The sequence below is a fragment of the Marmota marmota genome, unplaced genomic scaffold, assembly GCF_001458135.2.
Source record: "Marmota marmota marmota unplaced genomic scaffold, marMar, whole genome shotgun sequence".
Classification (NCBI taxonomy): domain Eukaryota; kingdom Metazoa; phylum Chordata; class Mammalia; order Rodentia; family Sciuridae; genus Marmota; species Marmota marmota.
The window spans coordinates 30,234,796-30,252,862 of NW_026000057.1; positions in this window are offsets into that span (position 1 = coordinate 30,234,796).

Below are 18,067 nucleotides of genomic sequence, written 5' to 3' on the forward strand. Positions count from 1 at the left end.
TTGTCAGGTGGTATAATGGAAGGTTTTGACAATTAAGGGCACTGGAGAGACCAAGATAAGAGGAAGGAGCTTCTTTTAGGGTTGGTTTCCCCCCACCATCTTGTTCAAGAGTACAGCTGCCATCAGTATCCAGGAAATCCAGTGGCACGTACCCTTTGGTGAATGTTACTAATACCTCATCTCGTGGTTTCTTGGACTGCTGCATCTCAGTGAATGTCAACCATTCATCCAGTGGGCCATAGCCAGTGCTGTGTTGGTAAATATTTAACCAACTGCACACCAAAAATTCTTGATTGTTGCATTTGCTGATTTTCATGGTGTGAATATTCCCTTAACAGCTAATTTCAGTGCAGATTTAGGCAGTGATAATGCAAAATTGGCTCTAGCAAGCCTGTACAGACTGGCTTTAGTATGTCTCTGGATTAGCACACCCTGTCCAATGAGGTCTGAATTCAGTCTTGTGAGGCTGGAAGGGGAGCTTCTAAGTTTGCTTCCCTTGGCCTTAGAGGTAGTAGCTGTTTCTCATTCTACAATTCTATATTCTTTAGTAGATCATACCCTTTTATTAGTTAATTATTTATATTAAATTTCCCTTTTCAAATTACTAGTGCAGATTCTGTCTCCTGCTTGGATGTTTGCAGATGTGACCCTCTCCAAGGAAGAGGACAAAAGATCCAGTGTGCCAGGACAAAGATCTAGTCACAAAAAAAATATCAATAACTATCACTGCCTGAGCAGTTATGCTGTGCTAGCATTAGAACTCTACTGAAGTAGGCATTACTATCCTTATTTTATTGGTGGACAGCTAAGAGTCTTGTTCAAGGTCTGCCAGAAAGAAGCAGCAGCACAATTTGGCTATTACTTATAGCCAAAGGCATCCTATGGATATATTAATTTTAATCAAAGGACATGAATTAATAAAATCTTCAATTGACGCTACATTGACAGTTTTTCCTAAATCAAGAAAGACACAGGGAAAACCTTAAGATACTTATAACTTTTATGAGATCTAGTCTTAAGTAGCTTAGACAAAAGTACAAGTCTGTCTGGAGACTTTATCATCTTCAATACACTGGGAAGGCTCTTTGCTAGCATGAACTCTCTGATGTCTAATAAGCTCTGAACTCCATCTGTTTCCCACATCCTTTTTATATAAAAGTTTTCTCTCCACTGTGAATTTTCAAGTGCTGACTAAGATATGAGCTTTAACTGAAGGCCTTCCCACACTCATTGCACTCATGGGCTTCTCTCCTGGATGAATCCTCTGATGTTGAACAAGATGAGCACCCCACCTGAAGGCCTTTCCACATTCACTACATTCATAGAGTTTCTCTCCAGTATGAATTCTCTGATGCTGAATGAGGTTTGAGCTCTGATTGAAAGTTTTCCCACAGTCACTACACTTATAGGGTTTCTCTCCAGAATGAATTCTCTGGTGGATTACAAGATGTGAGTTATAAATGAAGGCTTTCCCACATTCACTACGTTCATGGTCTTTCCTCCCTGTGGGAGTTTTCTTATTTGTGACAACCATCTGCTGAAACTTTTCCCTTGAGCAGGGGACCACTTCCGTCTCTTTGCTTTGGAATTTCTTTGCTGCTGTTCTAAGGTGCCCTCAACTTCAGAGGTAACTTCAAATGGAGAAATGTCAATAGTGAGTTTTTCTGAGAACATTTGTGATTCCACTTTGGTAATGGGCAGCTGTGGCAGTGATCCTTTGTCCTTGGGTTCTGGGCCATCTTCTGCAACAACTGATGGAAAATGTAAAAATACCTGTTCACTCTCTGGCAAAGGCTGGGTCTCCTGAGATTCACACTTGAGCTGGGTCTCCTTAGGTTGGAGCTGGATGCTTGGTTCCTCCTGGGCTGGTCCCAGAGATGCCTTCTTCTCCCACGGCTCTTCCTGTGCAGGTCCATCTGCAGGGCCTGGACACCTGCGGTCCTGGTTCAAGTCCTTTCTCTAAATCTTCCAGCACAGTCACAGCCTCCTCTTAATTCTTTGGGTGATGTTCCCCCACCCAGGACCAGAGTTCCTCAGGCAGGATGGTCAGGAATTGCTCCAGCATCAGTAAATCCAGGATCTGTTCCTTGGTGTGTGTCTCTGGTCTTAGCCATTCACAACAGAGTACCTATAGTCGGCTCAGGGCCTCCCTTGGGCCAGGGGTCTCTTGGTAGCAGAGCTGCCTAAAGCACTGGAGGAAGATCTCTTGGCTGCTAGAGTGGTTCCCAGGTAGCCTGGTCTCATATCCCCAAGATTGTTCCTCTTCTTTTGGTTTCAAAATCACAATCTTCTCTTGTTCCTGTGTATCCTGAAGGGCCAGAGTTTTAGCTGGTGTTAGTGGTACAGCCATAGTAGCCTGGACTAGCTCTGTAGAAAGCCCACACCAGCTGGGGCACTCCCACAGAGGCAGGGCATCCATCAGGCACTGCCCTGCACCGCGCAATTCCAGCCCCAGCAGCAGCCCCAGCCCCAGCTCTAGCCCCAGCTCCAGCCCCAGCTACAACTCCTAACCCTGTCCTTTTTGAAGGATTTTTCTGGTTGCTGCCTTCCTCTCCATGTGACTAACAGGATTAAAAACATGTGCCCTGAAAATTTCTTCTACTGAGACCCTATAAATATTACTCATTCTGGGCTGGGGTTGTGGCTCAGCAGTAGAGTGCTCACCTAGCATGTGTAAGGCCCTGGGTTTGATCCTCAGCACCACATAAAAATAAATAAATAAAGGTATTGTGTCCAACTGCAACTAAAAAAATAAATATTAAAAAATATATATTACTCATCCTGGGCTGGGAGACCCCTGAATGCAATCAAAGCTGTCATTCACATGAGATTCATGATATTTCAGTCTTAAAGAAAATGCCTTTGAAAGCAACAATTCAGTCTACATTTTAGATTCTGAAGGAGTTTGGGGAATCAGGGGCAACGAGAGACGGCTCCAGTGGCTTAAGCTTCAATTACATTATATTGAACTTAATTTCTGTGGCTTCCAATCAGCCCCAGAGTATTTACCAAGAGAGGCCACAGTGGGAGGCAAAAAGGGAAGATAATAACAGCCCTAAAAAGACTTGCTTTCTGGCCAAGAAGGTCAAATTAACATCTTCAAAACAGTGAGAGACCAAGAAATGCAAATTGCCTGGTACTGATAAGAAGTGCAGAAGCAGTTTTAGTAAGAAGGGAGATGAAGTGGTCTGCAGCAATCCAGGAAGGCCCAAGAAACAAAGACCATAGTCGGGCTCAGTGGTACACACCTAGAATCCCAACAATTTAGGAGGCTGAGTCAGGAGGATTGCAAGTTTGAAGCCAGCCTCAGAAACTTAGGGAAACCCTTGGCAATTTAGCAAGATCCTGTCTCAAAATAAAAATAAATAAATAAAAAGGGCTGGGGATTTGGCTCAGTGGTAAAGCACCTCTGGGATCCACCCCCAGAATAAAGAAAGAAAGCAAGAAAGGAAGGAAGGAAGAAAAAGAAGGAGGAGGAGCAGAAACAAGGATGTCTTAGATTAAACTGAAGGGTAAGTGAGCCAAGGATGGCCAGGGTAGGAAGGAGCATGCTACAGTCAAGATCAGCAGCACAGGCCACACAAGGACATTTCTCAGATGGAGGTCTCTCCTGAGGACCTCCATATGGAGGATGTCCATCTCCAGCCTCCAGCCATTTCCTCCCTTCCTCCAAATCACCTGGGATTCTGAGAACTCCCAAGCCTGAAACGTGTGGATTGTTAAGAGAATATGTGGAAATCTCTCCCCAGAATAGTAATGAGCAGCCTGTGGGTCTCTCCACATTTTGAAGAAAATAAATGAGCAAATGTCAGATTCAAATAGATCCCTCAAGAAAGATAATTTTAGTTGACTCTTTGGAACTGGAATCCTGTCTGGGCACGTAGGAGCACACAGATATCAGTTACCTTCAGTTACTGAAGAAGAGCAGGTGTCTAAACAAAGCTGCTGCTAGTCAAACCGAATTAAAATGACACTGTACTCCTCCACAACCCTCGGGATTAGTAAGCATGCAGCAGGCCCAAGATCGTCCTCCTTACAGATGGCTTTTGAGGACACCTGTACTTAGTTAACTGTCACAGTCAATGGCTACATCTAAGCCTGATATTTTATCCCAAAAGGATCATAAAGCTGTAATAGTATAACACTGTTGAGCTTAGAACCCAGAAAAGGTGACTCCAGACCATTAGTCCCAGGTTCTTGTAACTTCTGGCACATTCCTAAATCTCTCTGAGCTACCATTTAATTCTAAGTAAATTAAGCCAAAATGCAACTTATTTTTTATTTGCTATTACCTTGTCTGTTTGCAAAAAAAAAAAAAAAAAAAATCAGTAAGCATTTCCTCTATGCATATCTCTGCCAAATGTTTGAGGGAGGAAATGAAATATAAGAATGAATGAGGCAAGTTATGCCCTCAAAGACTGCAAATCTCTAAACAAGCTAAATACAAGAGATGCAGGCTAAATGGGGCAGAGAGCGACTGAGGCTCTATGAGAGGCACAGAATTTGGTAAAGCAAGGCAGATGCTAAGCGATTAATTTTGAGAGAAGTTTTCTGGGATGACTCCTTAGAGGTATTTTTGTCTTATATTTGAAGAACAGACAAAATTCTTCTGGGTGGACTGGGAAAAGCAATACGCCAAGATAAAAGAAGACTGTAAATAATTGAAGGCACAAGAATACACACAGGCGGTTTGTCGCACGGAGGGTAACTGCTTATTCTGCAAATCGCCCCGCGGCTAGAGTCTGCAGCGCGCGCTGGGATAGAGACGCAGGGTTAGAGCGCTGCAGTTTCTGCCAGCCGCGCAAGCACCGTACTCAGGGCTGAATTCTGGGTTCGAGACGGGGGAAGGAAGCGGTCCATCTCGGTTCTCCACACCGGTCAGACCACAGAGGAGGCCAGCAGCCACCATGTTGGTAGACTGACGTCACCTTCCCTGTTTTCGACTGACCGCAGCTCATTCAGCCATAGATCAGGTAATTTCAGGCTGCAATTCGCCTGCGGCTTGCAGACAGATTGCTAGGGTTCGGCGCCTGGGTGCTTCTTAGAACCTGAGCTTATCGGAGCGAACACCGAGCGCGGGGCGGCCAAGTTCCGGCTCCCGGAACCGTCCCGCGGAGCCTGCGGAGGCTGCTTCTTGGACCCTGCTCCTATCAGAGCATACAACAAGCACTAAGCAGCCGAATTCCGGCTCCCGGAACTGAGCCCGCGGGGACTGCTTCTTGGAGCTTACACCGAGCACGGAGCGGCCGAGTTCCGGCTCCCGGAACTTCCCTAGACCGGGGCTAGGAGCCCGCGGAAACTGCTTCTCGGTACGGGTCCTGCTGACGGCCGGTCAGGACTCACCCGTTGCTTTGGTTGCCCGGCAAGAGGAACGAAATGCTGCCATTGGCATAGGATACCAACATGGCAGAGATCTGATGTCATCAGAAAGCGGCGGAGGAGAGAACTTCATCAATTCCAGCGGTGACATAAGCAGTTGGTCTCCTGGTAGGGGGGGTGAGGCACAGTCACCCGAGTCTCCTCAATTTGTCGTTGAGCCAGAGGGGAGAAGCCGGGCCGCCGCCAGCGCCCGGAGCAGGCCCAGCGGCTCGCCAGCGTGGTGACCGCGTGACCCCAATTGGAGAGGGGGCGGAGCGGAGCCGCCACCCGCACCCGCAAGGTGGGCAGACCCGCGACCCAGTGGTACATGGGCGTGGTAGGAGGGGCAGGGCAGAGCCGCCGTTCGCGCTTGCAAGGTAAACAGACCTGTGACAGCCGGGCAGGTCAGGCCCAGTGGCCTGCCAGTGCGCTACACATGTCACCCCAACTGGAATAGGGGCAGAGCAGATCCTTCTCCCACGCCCGGATCAGGCCCTGCCAGTGTGGTGGTCACGTGACCCTAATTGGAGTGGGGGCGGAGTGGGGGCAGAGCGGAACCTCCACTCGCGCCCGCAGGGTGAGCAGACCAGTGATCAAACTGCAGATCAGACCCAGGGGTCTGCAGGCGTGGTAGGAGGGGCAGGGCAGATCCGCCGCCCGCGCCTCCAAAGTAGGCAGACCTACAACAGACCGGTGGATCAGGCCCAGGAGCCTGCCGGCATGGTACAAACACCACCCTAATTGGAGTAGTGGCGGAGCAGAGTCACCGCCCGTGCCAGGAACAGGCCCAGCGTCCTGCAGGCGGGGTAGTCACGACACCCCATTTGGAGTAGGGGCAGAGTAGAACCGCCGCCCGTGTCTGCAGGGTAGGCAAACCTGCAACCGACTGGCGGATCAGGCCCGGTGGCCTGCCGGCGTGGTACACTCGTCACCCCAATTGGAGTAGGGGCAGAACAGAGCCGCCGCCAGCTCCCAGAACAGGCCCAGTGACCTGCCGGCGTGGTAGCCACGACACCCCAATTGGAATAAGGAGAGAGCAGAGCCGCCGCCCGCACCTGCAGGAAAGATACGCAAGCAGTATGAAAAGACAAGGAAAGAAAGGACCACAAGCAATGCAGGTCAACGCAACTTTAGAAGAGGTAACAGCTGCAGCAGATGGAATGTCAGATAAAGAATTCAGGATATACATGCTTCAGATGATCTGGAGTATCAAGGAAGACATTAAACAGCAAAATCAGACAATGAAAGATCACTTCGACAATGAATTACGCAAACAAATCCAGGAAGCAAAGGATCAACTATACAGGGAGATAGAGGTTATAAAAAACAAACAATCAGAAATCCTAGAAATGCAGGAAGCAATAAACCAACTTAAAAACTCAATGGAGAATACTACCAGCAGAGTAGAACACTTAGAAGATAGAACATCAGACAATGAAGACAAAGTATTTCAACTGGAAAAGAACATAGACAGCTCAGCAAGACTGTTAAGAAACCATGAGCAGAACATCCAAGAAATATGGGATAACATTAAGAGACCAAACTTAAGAGTCATTGGGATACAGGAAGGTACAGAGCTCCAAACCAAAGGAATGAGCAGTCTATTCAATGAAATAATACGAGAAAACTTCCCAGACTTGAAGAATGAGACAGAATCCCAAATCCTAGAAGCCTACAGGACGCCGAATGTGCAAAATCATAAGAGATCCACACCTAGACACATTATAATGAAGATGCCCAACATACAGAATAAGGAGAGAATTTTAAAAGCTACAAGAGAAAGGAAGCAGATTACATTTAGGGGTAAGCCAATCAGGATAACAGCTGATCTTTCAACACAGACTCTGAAAGCTAGAAGATCCTGGAATAACATATTTCAAACACTGAAAGAAAATGGGTTCCAACCAAGAATTGTGTATCCAGCGAAATTAAGCTTCAGGATGGAAGATGAAATTAAAACCTTCCACGATAAACAAAAGTTTAAAGAATTCGCAGCTAGAAAACCATCTCTTCAAAACATCCTCGCCAAAGCATTACAGGAAGAGGAAATGGAAAATAACAATGAAAACCAACAGTGGGAGGTAGGACAGTAAAGGGGGGGGAAATAATCAAAGAGGAAAACAAACCATGTTTAGTAACAGAAATAAACAAATATGGCTGGAAGAACAACCCATATCTCAATAATAACCCTAAATGTTAATGGCTTAAACTCACCAATTAAGAGACACAGGCTAGTAGAATGGATCACAAAACAAGACCCAACAATATGCTGCCTACAGGAGACGCATTTGATAGGAAAAGACATACATAGGCTGAAGGTGAAAGGTTGGGAAAAATCATATCACTCATATGGACTTCGGAAACAAGCAGGAGTGTCCATACTCATATCAAATAAAATAGATTTCAAGCCAAAGTTAATCAAAAGGGATAAAGAGGGACACTACATACTGCTTAAGGGAACCATACACCAACAAGACATAACAATCATAAATATTTATGCCCCAAACAATGGTGCAGCTATGTTCGTCAAACAAACTCTTCTCAAGTTCAAGAGTCTAATAGACCACCATACCATAATCATGGGAGACTTCAACACACCTCTCTCGCCACTGGACAGATCTTCCAAACAAAAGTTGAATAAGGAAACTATAGAACTCAATAACACTATTAATAACCTAGACCTAATTGACATATATAGAGTATACCACCCAACATCAAGCAGTTACACTTTTTTCTCAGCAGCACATGGATCCTTCTCAAAAATAGATCATATATTATGTCACAGGGCAACTCTTAGACAATATAAAGGAGTAGAGATAATACCATGCATCTTATCTGATCATAATGGAATGAAACTGAAAATCAACGATAAAAGAAGGAAGGAAAAAGCATACATCACTTGGAGAATGAACAATAGGTTACTGAATGATCAATGGGTTATAGAAGACATCAAGGAGGAAATTAAAAAATTCTTAGAGATAAATGAAAACACAGACACAACATATCGGAATCTATGGGACACATTGAAAGCAGTTCTAAGAGGAAAATTCATTGCTTGGAGTTCATTCCTTAAAAAAAGAAAAAACCAACAAATAAATGATCTCATACTTCATCTCAAAATCCTTGAAAAAGAAGAGCAAAACAACAGCAAAAGAAGTAGAAGGCAAGAAATAATTAAAATCAGAGCTGAAATTAATGAAATCGAAACAAAAGAAACAATTGAAAAAATTGACAAAACTAAAAGTTGGTTCTTTGAAAAAATAAACAAAATCGACAGACCCTTAGCGATGCTAGCGAAGAGAAGAAGAGAGAGAACTCAAATTACTAGCATACGGGATGAAAAAGGCAATATCACAACAGACACTTCAGAAATACAGAAGATAATCAAAAACTATTTTGAATCCTTATACTCCAATAAATTAGAAGATAGTGAAGGCATAGATAAATTTCTTAAGTCATATGATCTGCCCAGATTGAGTCAGGAGGATATAGACAACCTAAACAGACCAATATCAATTGAGGAAATAGAAGAAACCATCAAAAGACTACCAACTAAGAAAAGCCCAGGACCGGATGGGTATACAGCAGAGTTTTACAAAACCTTTAAAGAGGAACTAATACCAATACTTTTCAAGCTACTTCAGGAAATAGAAAAAGAGGGAGAACTTCCAAATTCATTCTACGAGGCCAACATCACCCTGATACCTAAACCAGACAAAGACACTTCAAAGAAAGAAAACTACAGACCAATATCTCTAATGAACCTAGATGCAAAAATCCTCAATAAAATTCTGGCGAATCGGATACAAAAACATATCAAAAAAATTGTACACCATGATCAAGTAGGATTCATCCCTGGGATGCAAGGCTGGTTCAATATACGGAAATCAATAAATGTTATTCACCACATCAATAGACTTAAAAATAAGAACCATATGATCATCTCGATAGATGCGGAAAAAGCATTCGACAAAGTACAGCATCCCTTTATGTTCAAAACTCTAGAAAAACTAGGGATAACAGGAACATACCTCAATATTGTAAAAGCAATCTATGCTAAGCCTCAGGCTAGCATCATTCTGAATGGAGAAAAACTGAAGGCATTCCCTCTAAAATCTGGAACAAGACAGGGATGCCCTCTCTCTCCACTTCTGTTCAACATAGTTCTCGAAACACTGGCCAGAGCAATTAGACAGACGAAAGAAATTAAAGGCATCAAAATAGGAAAAGAAGAACTTAAATTATCACTATTTGCAGATGATATGATTCTATACCTAGCAGACCCAAAAGGCTCTACAAAGAAACTATTAGAGCTAATAAATGAATTCAGCAAAGTGGCAGGATATAAAATCAACACGCATAAATCAAAGGCATTCCTGTATATCAGCGACAAATCCTCTGAAATGGAAATGAGGACAACCACTCCATTCACAATATCTTCAAAAAAAATAAAATACTTGGGAATCAACCTAACAAAAGAGGTGAAAGACTTATACAATGAAAACTACAGAACCCTAAAGAGAGAAATAGAAGAAGATCTTAGAAGATGGAAAAATATACCCTGTTCATGGATAGGCAGAACTAACATCATCAAAATGGCGATATTACCAAAAGTTCTCTATAGGTTTAATGCAATGCCAATCAAAATCCCAACGGCATTTCTTGTAGAAATAGAGAAAGCAATCATGAAATTCATATGGAAAAATAAAAGACCCAGAATAGCAAAAACAATGCTAAGCAGGAAGTGTGAATCAGGCGGTATAGCGATACCAGACTTCAAACTATACTACAGAGCAATAGTAACAAAAACAGCATGGTACTGGTACCAAAACAGGCGGGTGGACCAATGGTACAGAATAGAGGACACAGAAACCAATCCACAAAACTACAACTATCTTATATTTGATAAAGGGGCTAAAAGCATGCAATGGAGGAAGGATAGCATCTTCAACAAATGGTGCTGGGAAAACTGGAAATCCATATGCAACAAAATGAAACTGAATCCCTTTCTCTCGCCATGCACAAAAGTTAATTCAAAATGGATCAAGGAGCTTGATATCAAATCAGAGACACGCCGTCTGATAGAAGAAAAAGTTGGCTACGATCTACATACTGTGGGGTCGGGCTCCAAATTCCTCAATAGGACACCCATAGCACAAAAGTTAATAACTAGAATCAACAAATGGGACTTACTCAAACTAAAAAGTTTTTTCTCAGCAAAAGAAACAATAAGAGAGGTAAATAGGGAGCCTACACCCTGGGAACAAATCTTTACTCCTCACACTTCAGATAGAGCCCTAATATCCAGAGTATACAAAGAACTCAAAAAATTAGACAATAAGAGAACAAACAACCCAATCAACAAATGGGCCAAGGACCTGAACAGACACTTCTCAGAGGAGGACATACAGTCAATCAACAAGTACATGAAAAAATGCTCACCATCTCTAGCTGTCAGAGAAATGCAAATCAAAACCACCCTAAGATACCATCTCACTCCAGTAAGATTGGCAGCCATTATGAAGTCAAACAACAACAAGTGCTGGCGAGGATGTGGGGAAAAGGGTACACTTGTACATTGCTGGTGGGACTGCAAATTGGTGCAGCCAATTTGGAAAGCAGTATGGAGATTTCTTGGAAAGCTGGGAATGGAGCCACCATTTGACCCAGCTATTCCCCTTCTTGGTCTATTCCCTAAAGACCTAAAAAGAGCATGCTACAGGGACACTGCTACATCGATGTTCATAGCAGCACAATTCACAATAGCAAGACTGTGGAACCAACCTAGATGCCCTTCAATAGACGAATGGATAAAAAAAATGTGGCATTTATACACAATGGAGTATTACTCTGCATTAAAAAATGACAAAATCATAGAATTTACAGGGAAATGGATGGCATTAGAGCAGATTATGCTAAGTGAAGCTAGCCAATCCCTAAAAAACAAATGCCAAATGTCTTCTTTGATATAAGGAGAGTAACTAAGAACAGAGTAGGGACGAAGAGCAGGAGAAGAAGATTAACATTTAACAGGGATGAGAGGTGGGAGGGAAAGGGAGAGAGAAGGGAAATTGCATGGTAATGGAAGGAGACCCTCAGGGTTATACAGTGGAGGGGGTAGAGAGAGAGGAGGGGAGGGGAGGGGAGAGGTGGGGAGGGGGGAGGGTGGAGGATGGGAAAGGCAGCGGAGCACAACAGACACTAGTATGGCAATTTGTAAATCAATGGATGTGTAACTGATGTGATTTTGCAATCTGTGTATGGGGTGAAGGTGGGAGTTCATAACCCACTTGAATCAAAGTGTGGAATATGATATGTCAAGAAATTTGTAATGTTTTGAACAACCCACAATAAAAAATTAAAAAAAAAAAAAGAATACACACAGGCATGATGTATTTGGAAAATGATGAGAGACCAGTGTGCCTAGAGAGGATACAATACAAAATATGTTATTAAAAGTAGGTTGAAGCCGGGCCCAGTGGCGCACGCCTGTAATCCCAGAGGCTCTGGAGGCTGAGGCAGGAGAATCGCGAGTTCAAAGCCAGCCCTAGCAAAAGTGAAGTGCTAAGCAACTCAGTGAGACCCTGTCTCTAAATAAAAAACACAAAATAGGACGGGGGACGCAGCTCAGTGGTTGAGGGTCCCTGAATTCAATCCCCAATACCAAAAAAAAATATGTGGGTTGAAGGTAGATGAGGAGGAATTTAGAAGTCAGACTAAGGAGACGTAATTGAGCAGGATAGAGCATGTTCATATACAAGCAGTCTTGTGCTACCGGGATATAAATGATGAACTGGAGGTTTTTTTTTTTTTAAGGCCAGTTAAGACAAGAAATCACCTTATTCTTGGAATGAGAAGATGAAGGCCTGACCTGGTCAAGAAGCTGTGAGCATGGCTAGAAAGAGGCAGATTTGGTGTATTGGCCATGGTGCAGAAAGTAGCAGAGAATGGCTTGGAAGTTTCCAGTTGGAGGTGATTGCATGCCATCCTCCCCAGTGCTTTTCACGAACATTCCACCTCATGGACAGGACCTCAGCACATCCACAGAGAAACTGGTGCCTATAGATCTAGATCTGCCCCGACCAGAATTAGCTCTCCATAGATTGAGACTAGAATCTGATTTCAAATCCAACCATTGGGGGATGAAGATAATTCCCAATGAAGGAGAAGAAACACCAAGGAAAACAGTTCACAGAGGAAGATATCGGAATTGAGCTTCCTGGGGGCCACTGTTGGGCTGAGGAGATCACCCAGCAGTGACTGGACATGCTCCCGCCGTGTTCTCACACAGCATTTGTCAGAGTGGTGCCTGTGCTGTCAGACATTCATGAACATTTAGTGATATTTTGTATGGTTGGGGTCATTTATTTGTTTGGAAAGTTAACCTTTGGGGAAACTTAAAGATGGTTCTGGTTCTGGGGAATCTTCCAAATTGGAGACAGAAAGATGGAAGATGTGCTCAGCATTCAGACTTTATGGGAAAAAAAATTTATGAAAAACTTCAGCGGAGTGTTGAGGCAAATGTTACGTGAGATCTTGTAATTGGCCTTGTTAAGGGGGGACCAAGCCTTTGACCTGGTGGCACAGGATGGGGTTCCTTTATGTTAATTTCAGCAACAGTGGACCTTATTTACTTTAGCAATTGCCTTTGGTGTAAAACAACAAGTTGTATTTACTTCTACTCAATCATAGAATATCCTTTTCCCCAAAGATTCTCAGTAAGGGGCAGTGTCACTTGTGACCTTGGGGAGCTCTGAAGAGGTGGCAACCCAGAAGCACACTTCTGTACCCTGCAGCCTACATGACTTGCCCCAGGGAGAGAAGGGCCAACCAACCCTCTGACCATACAGTCCAACAGTAACTGAAAGTAAACGGTTCAGGGAAAAATGCGCAGAAGAGTTCCAGATTTCTCTAAAGTAAAGCTAACTCCCTCGTGTTTCCAGAATATTTGTTATTTATTGATTGAAAATGTTTAAAGGATTTGAATCATTAGAATCAATACTTTTAAGTGATCTTAAAAGTCCAGCATCCAGATTATCATCTCAAACAAATTAGGTGACAGTATTTGCTTTTACTGCATTTAAAAAAACATTTGTAAAATATTCTTGAATGAATGATAAAAATGCAAAGCATACTTGATATCCAGATCTGGAAATTTCATAAGTTCATTTGTAGTTAGTTATACTTTCAAAGTGTATTGAACCAACTGAAACTTTATGATAACCTATAACACAGAAAGAATATTCATAGCCTAGGGTTCCTATTGTGGATGTATAAGATATATGCCTCCACTTATATTAGGCAACCTGCATAAATCTGCCAGCTTTAACCAAAGATAGTTCTTGATTCCTGCATTAGTTCATCATCTTACAGTTTGGGGAAGATTAGAAAATCATCTGAAAGAAAAAAAATGCACTTAGGAAATTCACTACTTCTTTCTTTGATTTTTAGGTAGTTTCCACAAAGATACTGTGGGTTTTTTTTTTTTCTTGCTTTGTTTTATGTGGCTGTTTTTCTTACAAAACAAATGAATAAATGTGGAACAAAGAGGATGCTTTATCAAAACTGAGTTTCACCAACATGTTTGGTTCTAAAAACAAACCTTCAACATGCAAACTTTCAAAAAATGAGTAAACAACTGCATTCTTTGTAAAAATGTGGGATTTGCCTTCTTGCCACTCATGGGAATGATTTTAGGCGATGGCTTTCCAACATGCAGATTCCCATGACACAAGGTCAATGGGGCACTAAAGAGGAAGGCAAAGTACAGACCCTTCTCTGAGCCTTGGGCACCATCTCAAGTTAAATTTCCTCTGCCCTGGGCCTCTCTCAGTTGGCTCATTTCTGACTCTCAGCCTCTCCTGCTAAAACATGTCTAAATCTCACAGCTCCTCTGGGTCACATACTCAGTGAAAAAAAATGCCATCTGCACATGTTGCTTCCCATCTTCCTGAGGGAAGACACTGGTGACACACAGTATTTCAGATTTCCAGAGTCATTTCCAGTAATTAACTATTCTTCATGGCAGGAGTCCATGAACCATTCCATTCTATAGATGGTCAGGCTGAGCCCTGGAGATTGAATGACCTGCCCTGTGAAAATCCCTTACAGAGCAATGGCAGAGCCAGGTTCAGAAGGTAGGGCCCGCTAGGAAACAGGTCACTCCTCATGCAAAGTCAGGAAACCAAAATGCAGCCTAGGGCTCAGTTGCAGGGGAGAACTTTTGGTCAGCCTAAATATAGCAGCCTAATCTGGAAGACAGCCAGTGCTCTGGATGCCTGCTCCACCGGCTCACGCAGAACACTCTAGGATGCTTAATTGCCACAGGTGGGTCACACAGTTCTTCCAACATTCTTCCAAAAATAAACCATTTCTGAACCTACCTACGTGTTGATGGTATTGTCATTTTAAAATTCAAGGTAAAAAGAGGTAATGGTGAGTCAGAGGGAACAGAGGTGGTTGTTTTTGGATAATTGGAGGTACATTCTGTGAATTGCTGGGAAGTCATTTTGCAAATTGATTTTCTTTCCTCTTTTTAAAAATTTCTTGAAGACATCTATGTGATTTGTCCCATACAGTATAGTTTTGTAAAACCCTAAGAAATGTATTTTCCCTTCTGTGACTCCAATCCTCCCAGGTCAGGTGGGGGCTTTTGTGTCTGCCTCATATTCAGAGTTGTCTATCTGGAGCCTGGAGGTACCTGTTCCATGCAGGGATGTGAGTCTAGCATGTAGACAGTGAAGTCCGTTCCCCACTCCAAAGGGAACCCCCAACTCTTTGGGTGACTCAGGAATGGTAGAGCAGATGGGTATGAGGAAGGTCTATGAAGTCAGACCCAAGTATGAGTCAGGGTTTCACTGCTGACTGCCATTTCCATATTCAAACCTCATGTCATTAGTTTCCATCTCAAAAATAATAACACCGGCCCCTCCTTCTTCAGAGGCTGGGATGATCAGCAGAGGGAATAGTTCAAGTGATTGATTAACATATGATCTCTACTGAGTATAGTTTTAGGAAACCTCTAAATAATCATCTCAAGCAATTTAGGTAATAGAAATAAATTTTACTGCATCTAAAATACTTTCATGCTGGATGCTATGGTGCATGCCTATAATCCCAGGAACCCAGGAGGCTGAGGCAGGAGGATTGCAAGTTCAAAGCCAGCCTCAGCAATTCAGTGAGGCCCCAAATGACTTAGTAAGACTGTGTTTCAAAATAAAACATTAAAAAGGACTGGGGATGTTGCTTAGTGGTTAATCACCCTTGGGATCAATCTCTAGTACCAAAAAAAAAAAAAAAAAGTTCATAAAGCATAAGTTGGTATATAGCATTAGGTACAGGGCATTAGGTATGGGTTAGTAGGTAGAGGGTAGTGTTAGTTTTATCAATGACAGGGATCCCACGCTGTAACTCATAGAAAATATTTTATGACTACCAGAAATATAGAGCAACAAGTCTTCTTAATTGGTTTGGGATTTTTTTTTTAATTTAACTTACAATTTAAAGTCAAATGCATTTTCTTCTGCACCAGTAGGTGAGTGGATGACAGTGGCAGGCCAGCTGGAGCCTGGCTCTGATGAACTGGCTCTGTTAAGTGTTATTAGTGGCCTGCAGTATTCTCCTGTGCGTTCTCCTTTCCCCCAAGCAAAAGCCATATGTGTACCTCTCTCATTAACTGTGTAGGGGAGTTTAAAACTCCAGCTGCTTAGTGTTTCAGGCAGGGACCAACAGAAAACATTAATAGGAGAAAAGCAAAAATATTTTGATAATTTTTTTTTACATGTACATGGAGGACTCATAAGAAAAATGAAGACCCAAAGAAGCAGTGAGAGCCAAAGGCTTTCACACTAGGTTTGGTAAAGAATAGCAAACCATGCACGGTGCCTAGACAAGGAAACCTGGGCCAGGGAGGTTAATTTTGGAAAAGTGACTAGACAGATAAAGGTTAGTTAAACAAGGTTTGTTTGTACAGATTTCTTTTGGCCTCAGCTCCCCTGTCTCTGGTGTTAAGAATGTTTTCTTCCTCCTGGTACACGGCAGGCACCTTTCACATGACAAAGGCAGTCAGAGTGCCCTTCTGGCATCTGACACCTTTCAAATATCTTTAACTCAAAACAATCAGTGTCCAAGATAAGGATGTTTGGGGTTGGTGGGTTCTGCCCTCTTTTGCCTGCATCCCAAATCTCATGGCTGTCCAGTGTCCATTCAGGTCTGTTGGATTACATGTGTGGAACCTTCTACGGCTAAGAGATTTTTCTAAAGGCATAACCTACATGCTGAGTTTCCCAGACCATCAAAGCCCTCAAGTGAGCCTTTCCAGTCATTGGTTAAAGAAGGTCAAAGAAGGCAGGGCAGACGCAGGGAGTTCCCTGGGCTTTGGTCCCACTCTCCAGCTAAATTCCGATGTTTAAGCATAATCCCCAATTAAAAAAAAAAAAAGAGCTTCTTCTTGCCACTTGAAACTGGCTTGCCCCATGTTTTTTTAAATGTTTTTCTTCTGAAGCTGGGCAGGCAGGGTTGAGTAGCTTGAATTTTGTTTATGTGCTTTTAAAAGTCTAATTATAACTCTTTGAAAGCTACTCTGCAAAGGGCTGTATAAAAGAAGAGCTAGATGGGTGGCCCCCTCATGCTGGCAGGGATTAAATATGCATGTTACTTCCAGGGCTAGGTGCAGCTGCTGTCACTAATGCCACAACAAATAACCCTGAGACAAAGGTTTGCTGGATGCATTGTGAGGTTTTGTCAGGTGCTTAGGACCAGATCTGATAATGGAAGGTGAGTGCACTCATGAAAACATAGCTGCTGCCTCTCTAAGCTAGTTAGGAGCACCAGAGTCTCCCCAAATAATCCCCTTATCTCCTTCTCTGAAAATGTTCCAAGCCCTTCTGCATTCTATAATTAAAAGGTCAAGGTTGGAATCTAAAAATCTCTTCTAATGCCATAGTGAGCCACTTAATAAATGGAGAGTCACTGACTAGTTAGAAGACTGCACTAAGGAGAAAGTGAACAGTCAAGCCTCTCAGAACAAAGAGCTTGGAGTAGGGAGTTGAGTTGTTCATCTTATTACTGGACTAACCCAATGAGGATAAAATAGATGTTCTCATCAAATGTATCCATGGAGGATCCTTAGGATGGCTACTCCTCTCTTTTCCCACAGCCCCTTCTCTTCACCATAGAACCTACAATCCACTAAAATTATCTAATGTTTGGGTTAAGAGTTGTCTTTTTTCCCAGGGCCTATTTTTGTTATTGTTTGCATATGGAAGGGGCAAAGTGGCTTACAGGCTTACTTCTCAAAGTGAGGTCTGTACCCCCAGTGGCATCTGCATCACCTGCGGGCTTGCCATAAATAAAAACCTCAGGCTCCACCTCAGATCTACAGTTGGGATCCATTCTGCCAACACCCCTCCATAAAGTACATGCACAATGAAGTTTAAGAAGCTCTGACCACAGCTTAGAATAACTTCACTTATTGTTGGTTTGCCATGTTGAGAAGACAGTGTATCTTTTCTGGATGTTGAAAGAAAGGTGTGGATACTCAAGATGCTGTACCTCATTCTATCCCTTAATAGAGTTAATTGAATATTCCCCAGGGCCTCTAAGCTTCTCAGTCCCAGGAAAGTTACTGTACCAGGCTGGACAGCAGCTCATTCCCCCCCCCACCCCACCCCTGCCACCCCCCACACCCCCCCACCCCCCCACCACACAC